Source organism: Ornithodoros turicata, chromosome 5 (genome assembly GCF_037126465.1).
Source record: "Ornithodoros turicata isolate Travis chromosome 5, ASM3712646v1, whole genome shotgun sequence".
Taxonomy (NCBI): domain Eukaryota; kingdom Metazoa; phylum Arthropoda; class Arachnida; order Ixodida; family Argasidae; genus Ornithodoros; species Ornithodoros turicata.
The window spans coordinates 34,601,072-34,614,096 of record NC_088205.1 but is presented as its reverse complement, the minus strand read 5'-3'; positions in this window follow the sequence as shown (position 1 = coordinate 34,614,096).

Genomic DNA, 13,025 nt, shown 5'->3' with positions numbered 1-13,025 from the left:
TATCCGCGATCCAGCCTTTTACAATCGAGATCAGTGGCGAGCGTGCTGTGACTACTGTGACCACTGATCTCTATGTATAAAGGCTGGATCGCGCATGGGAGAGGGGCTCGTGGGGGAGAGGCGTGCATTTGGGCCGCCATGTTGGGAGGCCCTAAAACGCAGTGTGTGCCCATAGAAAACAATGGGAGGTAAGGGAGATTGTGAGTATTTATTGCGCTGCAGGCGTTGATCGTTGTTTGTCATCACACAATTTTGTAAGGTGCCAGTATACTGATGTATCCTAACAGTGTTTCACAGGTGTCCTGTCGTTCGATTCTTAATTACGTTATGTTTTGCATTCCGAAACCAGACCGTCACGGCGCTGGGGATTGCACTACAGTACGTTTCCCAGCCAATATTTCAATAAGAAACGATGTGAGGTTAACAACAACCATGTATGTAATATCCCGTGCTGCGTTCTGGACAAAAATTGTTCCATAAAGAACGGTCCGGGATGATATATACTCGCATGGCAGAAAGAGATCGTACTGTAGAATCACAGCCGCTGTCTTAGTCGTGTATGGGTTTAGTATGATTTATATCAAGCATCGCCGCAGAAACAGTCTTTTAGTGAACGACAGCGGTGCTTTGCCTCGCAAATATGGACACACCGAAGCAGCCCTAAATACTTCACGCAATTAGATCACGCTCGTTAGGACAGTTAATCAGGTAGTGATGTAAGCTTAATCAATTAAGTTACTTAGAAAGTGGTAACACCTCCTTGAGACACAGGACTTATCTCTTTTTGAAGTACAGCCCTTCTATGTTTGTTTGCTTCTTCCTTTATTTGTTCTGATTATTTGCAGGCGCGGTTGTGCCAAACTGAATGTCCTTCTCCAGCATTCACATGCTTTTGTTGAATACAACTGCAGCGTGAGAAAAGCTGCTTGGGGACGGGGTCCTGCTTTCCAGTGCTGACTTTGTCATGCTTGTTATGTGGAGCATGTTCCAAACAATGCAGCTCCACGTATGGTCTTCAAATTGCAACAGGACTATTTGGAGGTTGAAACAGTTGTGATTTTGTCATTTTGGCCCTCGTGTATCCAGTCTGTGAAACGCAAACAAAAAAGTCTAACACAACATGCTTTTGTAATGAAGATCACTGATGATGAGTAAAGAAAATATACGAGTTCAAGTTTATTCAATATTTTATATCATTCATTATATTATTCAACATTTTATGTCAAGTTTATACAACATCAAGTTCATTCAAGTTCAAGATTTATTTCTTGCACTTATGCGTTTCAGGATACAATGAACGTGCAGGGAGGTCGCAAAAGGCTACATTTATTGTTTTGTGACCTTGCTACAATGGCAATATATATTTTAGGAATGACAATGGTCAGGTACGCTCTCTAAATTTGTAGCACTCAATTTTAGATTGGAATGAGCAATGAATAGCAACTTCCCCACTGATATTTTCTCATATATGGTAAATTTTAAATTTAATGTGATCGAATATGTGATAAAATAATCATAATATATAAGAATATAATATGTGATAAATAAATGTGATCAACAGTAGATCTAAACAACATGAGTAGCCAGAGAAGTGCATTCTCAATAACTAATTGTCTTCTTATAGCGTATATGTGCATGCCTATTAACTGACACAATTATCACAGTTCCCTGACAAGTTTTAATTTCTGAGAGTGTACTGTAGAAGCTGCTTAAATCTACAACAGTTTATACAAGGTATTATATACTGTGAATGCCTTTAAAAATCCCATGTGACACATATCCCTTTACTTTCTGGAGGTGCTGTGGTAGTCAAAGTTTGCGGGCATTACGCAGGTTCTGCACCCATTTCTTGAGTATGTCGAGGCAGCTGTGAAGTAACCTGCATTGATGATGATTATTCCAATTTTTATGGTGCATCGACAACAAAGGAAATAATACATCAGAACATTGGTTTGGGTGCAACCAGTTAAAAATGAATATGTTGTTTAATAAATGCATTGGACAAATGTTAAAACATCAGTTTAAAACATGGTTTACAATCCCTGTATCTTCTAAAAATTAAAAAGATGAAAAACTATTCTAAAAAGAATATGGGGAACTCTTCTAAAAAGAAATATAATCTCTAATTATTATATTGCTGGGTGAAGGAGCCTAAAGTGTAAGGTGTGTTTCTGATGTGAACATGTAAGAAAATATGTAAAACTGAGAGAGGCTAACCACAGTGCGTGCACTGAGGTTGTTCCTTCCTGTAAAGTAGAAACCAGTGGATGAGGAACGTGATACTTACCTGTACACCCAGCCGTATCACACTACACAGATTATTCACTGGGTAGCCCTCATGACGAAACCTGTATTGAGAGACCACTTTTGCCTTAAAAACTGCTTCAAATAGCACGACACGCTACAAATTATTACTATCGTAACAAGCTGACGATACAGCTCAGACAAAGGCGTTATACAAGTCGCGCCACACCACCGTTACGTAGGATTCTTTGTCACAAATCAAACCAAGGCACAAAACAATACCAATACATGAAAAAAGGTGACAATCGTGGTCTCATTATGACGTAATACCGAACTTGTGCGCGAAGGTAATTCAAAGAAATGAATGTGGCACTTGCTTCCGCAGAGAACACCGTGTACTATGCTAGCAATGCATGCAAAAAAGCGCTCGAGTGCTCGCACATATATTGATGACAACACTACCTGTGTAGTGTAACGTGTTCTTTCAAGCATATTATGCACTCAAACTGTATTTGCCGCCGGGTAAAATGCAAGTGTGGTCGATTGAACGTCGGAAGAGCGATCAAGCAATCTGCATCCTGTGCTCGTTTTGGGCAAAAAAAAAAACACTTCATAATGGTCAACTAAATATACAGAATGAACGCCTATTTATTCCTCGATAAAGAGTGACTCACCTGTATAAATTTAGGCCCTGTAACCTTGCCAGTACGGTTGGTACGACCGTAATTGCAAGAAGTTGCATTGATCGCTGCGGCGACTGTTGATGGCGGCCGGTTTCTTCACGCTCGCGCTCCCTATCCGCGATCCAGCCTTTTACAATCGAGATCAGTGGCGAGCGTGCTGTGACTACTGTGACCACTGATCTCTATGTATAAAGGCTGGATCGCGCATGGGAGAGGGGCTCGTGGGGGAGAGGCGTGCATTTGGGCCGCCATGTTGGGAGGCCCTAAAACGCAGTGTGTGCCCATAGAAAACAATGGGAGGTAAGGGAGATTGTGAGTATTTATTGCGCTGCAGGCGTTGATCGTTGTTTGTCATCACACAATTTTGTAAGGTGCCAGTATACTGATGTATCCTAACAGTGTTTCACAGGTGTCCTGTCGTTCGATTCTTAATTACGTTATGTTTTGCATTCCGAAACCAGACCGTCACGGCGCTGGGGATTGCACTACAGTACGTTTCCCAGCCAATATTTCAATAAGAAACGATGTGAGGTTAACAACAACCATGTATGTAATATCCCGTGCTGCGTTCTGGACAAAAATTGTTCCATAAAGAACGGTCCGGGATGATATATACTCGCATGGCAGAAAGAGATCGTACTGTAGAATCACAGCCGCTGTCTTAGTCGTGTATGGGTTTAGTATGATTTATATCAAGCATCGCCGCAGAAACAGTCTTTTAGTGAACGACAGCGGTGCTTTGCCTCGCAAATATGGACACACCGAAGCAGCCCTAAATACTTCACGCAATTAGATCACGCTCGTTAGGACAGTTAATGAGGTAGTGATGTAAGCTTAATCAATTAAGTTACTTAGAAAGTGGTAACACCTCCTTGAGACACAGGACTTATCTCTTTTTGAAGTACAGCCCTTCTATGTTTGTTTGCTTCTTCCTTTATTTGTTCTGATTATTTGCAGGCGCGGTTGTGCCAAACTGAATGTCCTTCTCCAGCATTCACATGCTTTTGTTGAATACAACTGCAGCGTGAGAAAAGCTGCTTGGGGACGGGGTCCTGCTATCCAGTGCTGACTTTGTCATGCTTGTTATGTGGAGCATGTTCCAAACAATGCAGCTCCACGTATGGTCTTCAAATTGCAACAGGACTATTTGGAGGTTGAAACAGTTGTGATTTTGTCATTTTGGCCCTCGTGTATCCAGTCTGTGAAACGCAAACAAAAAAGTCTAACACAACATGCTTTTGTAATGAAGATCACTGATGATGAGTAAAGAAAATATACGAGTTCAAGTTTATTCAATATTTTATATCATTCATTATATTATTCAACATTTTATGTCAAGTTTATACAACATCAAGTTCATTCAAGTTCAAGATTTATTTCTTGCACTTATGCGTTTCAGGATACAATGAACGTGCAGGGAGGTCGCAAAAGGCTACATTTATTGTTTTGTGACCTTGCTACAATGGCAATATATATTTTAGGAATGACAATGGTCAGGTACGCTCTCTAAATTTGTAGCACTCAATTTTAGATTGGAATGAGCAATGAATAGCAACTTCCCCACTGATATTTTCTCATATATGGTAAATTTTAAATTTAATGTGATCGAATATGTGATAAAATAATCATAATATATAAGAATATAATATGTGATAAATAAATGTGATCAACAGTAGATCTAAACAACATGAGTAGCCAGAGAAGTGCATTCTCAATAACTAATTGTCTTCTTATAGCGTATATGTGCATGCCTATTAACTGACACAATTATCACAGTTCCCTGACAAGTTTTAATTTCTGAGAGTGTACTGTAGAAGCTGCTTAAATCTACAACAGTTTATACAAGGTATTATATACTGTGAATGCCTTTAAAAATCCCATGTGACACATATCCCTTTACTTTCTGGAGGTGCTGTGGTAGTCAAAGTTTGCGGGCATTACGCAGGTTCTGCACCCATTTCTTGAGTATGTCGAGGCAGCTGTGAAGTAACCTGCATTGATGATGATTATTCCAACTTTTATGGTGCATCGACAACAAAGGAAATAATACATCAGAACATTGGTTTGGGTGCAACCAGTTAAAAATGAATATGTTGTTTAATAAATGCATTGGACAAATGTTAAAACATCAGTTTAAAACATGGTTTACAATCCCTGTATCTTCTAATAATTAAAAAGATTAAAAACTATTCTAAAAAGAATATGGGGAACTCTTCTAAAAAGAAATATAATCTCTAATTATTATATTGCTGGGTGAAGGAGCCTAAAGTGTAAGGTGTGTTTCTGATGTGAACATGTAAGAAAATATGTAAAACTGAGAGAGGCTAACCACAGTGCGTGCACTGAGGTTGTTCCTTCCTGTAAAGTAGAAACCAGTGGATGAGGAACGTGATACTTACCTGTACACCCAGCCGTATCACACTACACAGATTATTCACTGGGTAGCCCTCATGACGAAACCTGTATTGAGAGACCACTTTTGCCTTAAAAACTGCTTCAAATAGCACGACACGCTACAAATTATTACTATCGTAACAAGCTGACGATACAGCTCAGACAAAGGCGTTATACAAGTCGCGCCACACCACCGTTACGTAGGATTCTTTGTCACAAATCAAACCAAGGCACAAAACAATACCAATACATGAAAAAAGGTGACAATCGTGGTCTCATTATGACGTAATACCGAACTTGTGCGCGAAGGTAATTCAAAGAAATGAATGTGGCACTTGCTTCCGCAGAGAACACCGTGTACTATGCTAGCAATGCATGCAAAAAAGCGCTCGAGTGCTCGCACATATATTGATGACAACACTACCTGTGTAGTGTAACGTGTTCTTTCAAGCATATTATGCACTCAAACTGTATTTGCCGCCGGGTAAAATGCAAGTGTGGTCGATTGAACGTCGGAAGAGCGATCAAGCAATCTGCATCCTGTGCTCGTTTTGGGCAAAAAAAAAAACACTTCATAATGGTCAACTAAATATACAGAATGAACGCCTATTTATTCCTCGATAAAGAGTGACTCACCTGTATAAATTTAGGCCCTGTAACCTTGCCAGTACGGTTGGTACGACCGTAATTGCAAGAAGTTGCATTGATCGCTGCGGCGACTGTTGATGGCGGCCGGTTTCTTCACGCTCGCGCTCCCTATCCGCGATCCAGCCTTTTACAATCGAGATCAGTGGCGAGCGTGCTGTGACTACTGTGACCACTGATCTCTATGTATAAAGGCTGGATCGCGCATGGGAGAGGGGCTCGTGGGGGAGAGGCGTGCATTTGGGCCGCCATGTTGGGAGGCCCTAAAACGCAGTGTGTGCCCATAGAAAACAATGGGAGGTAAGGGAGATTGTGAGTATTTATTGCGCTGCAGGCGTTGATCGTTGTTTGTCATCACACAATTTTGTAAGGTGCCAGTATACTGATGTATCCTAACAGTGTTTCACAGGTGTCCTGTCGTTCGATTCTTAATTACGTTATGTTTTGCATTCCGAAACCAGACCGTCACGGCGCTGGGGATTGCACTACAGTACGTTTCCCAGCCAATATTTCAATAAGAAACGATGTGAGGTTAACAACAACCATGTATGTAATATCCCGTGCTGCGTTCTGGACAAAAATTGTTCCATAAAGAACGGTCCGGGATGATATATACTCGCATGGCAGAAAGAGATCGTACTGTAGAATCACAGCCGCTGTCTTAGTCGTGTATGGGTTTAGTATGATTTATATCAAGCATCGCCGCAGAAACAGTCTTTTAGTGAACGACAGCGGTGCTTTGCCTCGCAAATATGGACACACCGAAGCAGCCCTAAATACTTCACGCAATTAGATCACGCTCGTTAGGACAGTTAATCAGGTAGTGATGTAAGCTTAATCAATTAAGTTACTTAGAAAGTGGTAACACCTCCTTGAGACACAGGACTTATCTCTTTTTGAAGTACAGCCCTTCTATGTTTGTTTGCTTCTTCCTTTATTTGTTCTGATTATTTGCAGGCGCGGTTGTGCCAAACTGAATGTCCTTCTCCAGCATTCACATGCTTTTGTTGAATACAACTGCAGCGTGAGAAAAGCTGCTTGGGGACGGGGTCCTGCTATCCAGTGCTGACTTTGTCATGCTTGTTATGTGGAGCATGTTCCAAACAATGCAGCTCCACGTATGGTCTTCAAATTGCAACAGGACTATTTGGAGGTTGAAACAGTTGTGATTTTGTCATTTTGGCCCTCGTGTATCCAGTCTGTGAAACGCAAACAAAAAAGTCTAACACAACATGCTTTTGTAATGAAGATCACTGATGATGAGTAAAGAAAATATACGAGTTCAAGTTTATTCAATATTTTATATCATTCATTATATTATTCAACATTTTATGTCAAGTTTATACAACATCAAGTTCATTCAAGTTCAAGATTTATTTCTTGCACTTATGCGTTTCAGGATACAATGAACGTGCAGGGAGGTCGCAAAAGGCTACATTTATTGTTTTGTGACCTTGCTACAATGGCAATATATATTTTAGGAATGACAATGGTCAGGTACGCTCTCTAAATTTGTAGCACTCAATTTTAGATTGGAATGAGCAATGAATAGCAACTTCCCCACTGATATTTTCTCATATATGGTAAATTTTAAATTTAATGTGATCGAATATGTGATAAAATAATCATAATATATAAGAATATAATATGTGATAAATAAATGTGATCAACAGTAGATCTAAACAACATGAGTAGCCAGAGAAGTGCATTCTCAATAACTAATTGTCTTCTTATAGCGTATATGTGCATGCCTATTAACTGACACAATTATCACAGTTCCCTGACAAGTTTTAATTTCTGAGAGTGTACTGTAGAAGCTGCTTAAATCTACAACAGTTTATACAAGGTATTATATACTGTGAATGCCTTTAAAAATCCCATGTGACACATATCCCTTTACTTTCTGGAGGTGCTGTGGTAGTCAAAGTTTGCGGGCATTACGCAGGTTCTGCACCCATTTCTTGAGTATGTCGAGGCAGCTGTGAAGTAACCTGCATTGATGATGATTATTCCAACTTTTATGGTGCATCGACAACAAAGGAAATAATACATCAGAACATTGGTTTGGGTGCAACCAGTTAAAAATGAATATGTTGTTTAATAAATGCATTGGACAAATGTTAAAACATCAGTTTAAAACATGGTTTACAATCCCTGTATCTTCTAATAATTAAAAAGATTAAAAACTATTCTAAAAAGAATATGGGGAACTAAAAAGAATTATAATCTCTAATTATTATATTGCTGGGTGAAGGAGCCTAAAGTGTAAGGTGTGTTTCTGATGTGAACATGTAAGAAAATATGCAAAACTGAGAGAGGCTAACCACAGTGCGTGCACTGAGGTTGTTCCTTCCTGTAAAGTAGAAACCAGTGGATGAGGAACATGATACGTACCTGTACACGCAGCCGTATCACACTGCACAGATTATTCACTGGGCAGCCCTCATGACGAAACCTGTATTGAGAGACCACTTTTGCCTTAAAACTGCTACAAATAGCATGACACGCTACAAATTATTACTATCGTAACAAGCTGACGATACAGCTCAGACACAAAGGCGTTATTCAAGTCGCGCCACACCACCGTTACGTAGGATTCTTAGTCACAAATCAAACCAAGGCACAAAGCAATACCAATACATGAAAAAATGTGACAATCGTGGTCTTATTATGACGTAATACCGAACTTGTGCGCGAAGGTAATTCAAGAAATGAATGTGGCACTTGCTTCCGCAGAGAACATCGTGTACCATGCTAGCAATGCATGCAAAAAAGCGCTCGAGTGTTCGCACATATATTGATGACAACACTACCTGTGTAGTGTAACATGTTCTTTCAAACATATTATGCACTCAAACTGTATTTGCCGCCGGGTAAAATGCAAGTGTGCTCGATTGAACGTCGGAAGAGCGATCAAGCAACCTGCATCCAGTGCTCGTTTTGGGCTAAAAAACACTTCATAATGGTCAAATAAATGTACAGAATGGACGCCTATTTATTCCTTGATGCAGAGTGACTCACCTGTATAAGTTTAGGCCCTGTAACCTTGCCAGTACGGTTGGTACGACCGTAATTGCAAGAAGTTGCCATGATCGCTGCGGCGGCTGTTGTGGGCACCGTAAGATGGCGGCCGGTTTCTTCACGCTCGCGCTCCCTAGCGTGACCCGCGCATGGCATTGTGGTTAGTTGCCCACACACGTGACCCATAAACGTCACGGCAAGACGTCATAAAACATGGCGTCCTCCATGTCCGCGGCGTATCTTACCTGAATACAGAGACGAGCTGCGGCCGAATAGCTTGTTTCCGCTTTCATAACATCTTTGGAGTTAGAAGTTATCACACCCGTTGAAACACAAGATAGATCATCTCGGTGTGGAAGCAATGGATCACTAAATGGCTAGAAGACGTACGTACGTCATTGTGACATTTCCTGGCTTCTCTTCTGTTTTGCTCAACTTTTGCTGTGATTTATCACGCGGCAAATGTTCAAACAACCCATAACCTTCAAAGTATTGTGCGAATGGACTCTTTGAAGGTAAGACGTTTGCTGAAGATGAGGTTTGCTAAACTTCCAAACCTCCGCGCAGACCGCCATATCGCAGAAACATGTGGGGATCACGTGACCGGGCAACTAGATGGGCGTGGTATTGCCTGGAGCGACCGCTAGAGGGGTCCCACGGCCCTCCGATCTTATAGCCCTCTCCTTAGTTTCTTACCTCCATGCGTCCACCCCTCTGAGGTAGTAAACTGGCCTGATTTCGCAGGGCCTCCACAGCTCCCCGCATTTGCGGTAGTAGAAAACTAAAATCACGTCACAGTCACGTGGTATTACGTCGTCAGGCATCATGACGGATGCCCATTGGCCAAAGGAGGATGCGCGCTCCGGGATTGGTTGATAACGTTTCGAAATATCTGACAGCTCACTTTTCGCGGGCAGTCGGCCAGGCGGGCAGCTCCAAGCGAGGTCGCTGCGCCTCCGCGGCTCGCCGATGTCGGTTGACCACAACGACCAAAGAGGAAGTGTACGCGCGGGTTTGTTCGTGAGCTATAGTGACTCTGGACATGTACTGATCTCCGATAAAGTGTCAACCTACGGACATTCTTGCCGGGTCGGAACTGGAATGCTTGGTGAGCTGACGCCTGAGGAACACTTTCGAGCGCTGTCGCATTTTCAAATGCAGTGACTAAGAAGAGAATGTTCGTAACGACAAAAGTATTTCCCGTGACTGTGTGACCTACGGTGCATCGCCAGAATGAGAAGATGCTCATCTGTGAAGCGCACGCACTCGTGGACTGTGTGCTTTGCAAGTTTGAACTTGGTTTGGTCGCTGTCTATTCAATGGAACGAAACGTCCTGTACGCACGGTGAATATTTGAGTCAAACATTTGAGTTTATACGTTGCATCAATAAATATGTATTTCGCCTATCAAAAATGTCTTAGTTATTTTGGAATAACGGGCGAGTAGTAATAGGTCTTGTCCAGGCTACAAGGGGTCCAAACTACAGGATTCCTGCCCCTGAGCCCTGCGCGTATTTTTCCTCGCGCGCGGCAGGCGGCGCTCGGGTGGAGGCTCTTACCGGTGGGCGGAGCGTGGCCGGAGGGTTGCGTGCGCGCTTACCCGCTCACATTTTTCAGCCTGGGCCGACTTCTTTCATCATTTCTCAATTTGTGTCGAATTCAATCGCAATTTTCTACCCGCTACAACAGGTGTGCAGTAGGCAGTTTACATGCAAAGGATAGCCATACACAAAAGTACAAGTGAAAATATATTTATTAAAGTCATTAGTGTCAGGAATTATGTTATGACTCCGTGTGAAGGAGAAAAACTCAGTCAAAAATCTGATGCAATAGCATTGAAGGGGTATTTTATTAGTGATAATCACGAAAGTTTTCAATTAAGCAGAAGGAGTAGCACATTTTTAATAAAAGAAGATATTTTTAATCAATACGATTACTATCAAATTAAAAGTTTTATTATAAAAAGTCTAACATGACAACCATAGCGGAGTTTTAATTACATAGTTCTAATATGTAACGCATTCGACGACACGAGTGACCCTTTCTCCGAGTTTTAAGTAAATTTTGTTCGAAAAATATTCGTAACTTTTACTATCCACGTCGTGGAGAATTCACGTTACGTTATAGAGTATATAGAAAACATCAATACACTCGATTAAATTCTTTGTCATCGCAAAAGAGTTCTTAAAACCTTCGCGTATCAAAGTGAGCCAGCTAAAGCTGTGAAATTACGCTTTCTACAACTCAGTTCGTAAATTGCTGTAGCAGTTCAAATTTTAATTAAACACTTACTGATAGTCTCCACTGCTCCGGAATGTGATCTGATAAATTTTATCAATTAATGTACAAACAAATATCTTGTATACAATGTGTGACTATATAGACAGCTTTTTAATCTACATCTTAAAAAAAAAATTGTAAGAAAGAGTGTACAGTTTTGACTTTGAAAATTTAAACACAAACGTTTGGTGTTGGAGATTGCGTTTTGATTCATTATGAGCTAAAATCTTCTAAAATTAATGTATGTCCTTCCAATTGTAGTGCCTCATATGCCGTGACATATCGAATAGACTCGTAGTTTTTCAGTATGGCTAATTAAAAACCTCGGGTACATTCTGTGAATTGAAGCTACGTTTATGTGTGCTGCTTTGGTTAAGTTTGCAAAAGGAATATTTACTTATTATAATTACACATCTTATGCATAGTGCTCATCTTCATTGTATAGCAATTAAACATTTCTGATGACAGTTGTGTGATTCGATTCTCCCAAAATCTTATTGGAATTGTGTGCCGCATGTTATGATGATTAGAATTGTAGACTCCACCTTCGCGTCATTTGATAATAGATTCCTTTCAATATAGTATTGTCAACTGTCCAATAGTTTGAGAAAATATATACACTGTGCAATTTAATTCGTAAAATAAGCTATCGCAAAATATTAGTGATCCTCTTTGTAAGCAAATATTGATGTAACATGCCTCTAAATTTCTATTATCGATTCTTCTACAATTCTTTCCTTCGGGCGTCGGTGTTGTATAGAGTGTGGTCGTGTAAAAATCTCTTTGATTGCCAGCGCTGATTCCATGCGAAGATCCTTGTACGTAGTGTCTCCTTAGCAATCTAATCAAAAGCTGTTTTCGTTGCGCTGTGTAGAATATATTACAATGATGACAAAGAATACAATTATTATTTCAATTATACACTTGTTTATTTCGATAAATTACAATTCTATTCCAAACTCCGAAGTTTTCGTTTGTTGTCTTGATTGATGAATTCCGAAGACATCAAGTAATTTATTCTGATTATTGGGCGCTTGAATCCAGCGTTGATTAATGCGGGTGATATGCTGTCGCCGTGTTTGTATTGCTTCAACAACTTGCACTTTGTTGCGACGAACTTGCACAATCTCTTATTGATGCTTCCTTTCTTTGTATGAAGATTCTTGAATGGCGTACAAGAGAGTATTAGATGAAAATCGTCCGGTGGCCCACCGCAATTGATATGTTTGTTGAGTTTCAATAAGTGATGATACATCAGACCTTGCACGACAATATTGAACTTCTGTTCATTCGACATCCTTGACTGGTAGAATAAAATAAATGTGTAGAGGTTCTAGGGTGGAATATACCACGTGATAAGATTTTTTATGTACTTTCCATTTCAACCGTTAGGTGTAATTTCAACAAATCCGTAATGAATCGTGCGATATAGACTGCTTGTATATGATAATTTGATTTGATTGCTTTCTTGATTAATGCAATGCCCATTGCAATGATTACAATTACGTTTGGTCTAGTGTATTTCAATTCTTCGTTAGCAAACCTCAAAAACTCCACCATCAATCCAAACGGTCCTTCCAATGTTGACGTGCAAATATTTTTATAACTATTGTAGATTCGACATACAATGTCTCGCATCTTGAATTCCATAATTTGTGCCATATCTCCGAATACGACCATGTCTAGGACGTATTGAAATGCAGCGATAAATGAATCGTTTCGCGGCTCCTCCTTTTCGAAGCAACTTTTTATCAGGTC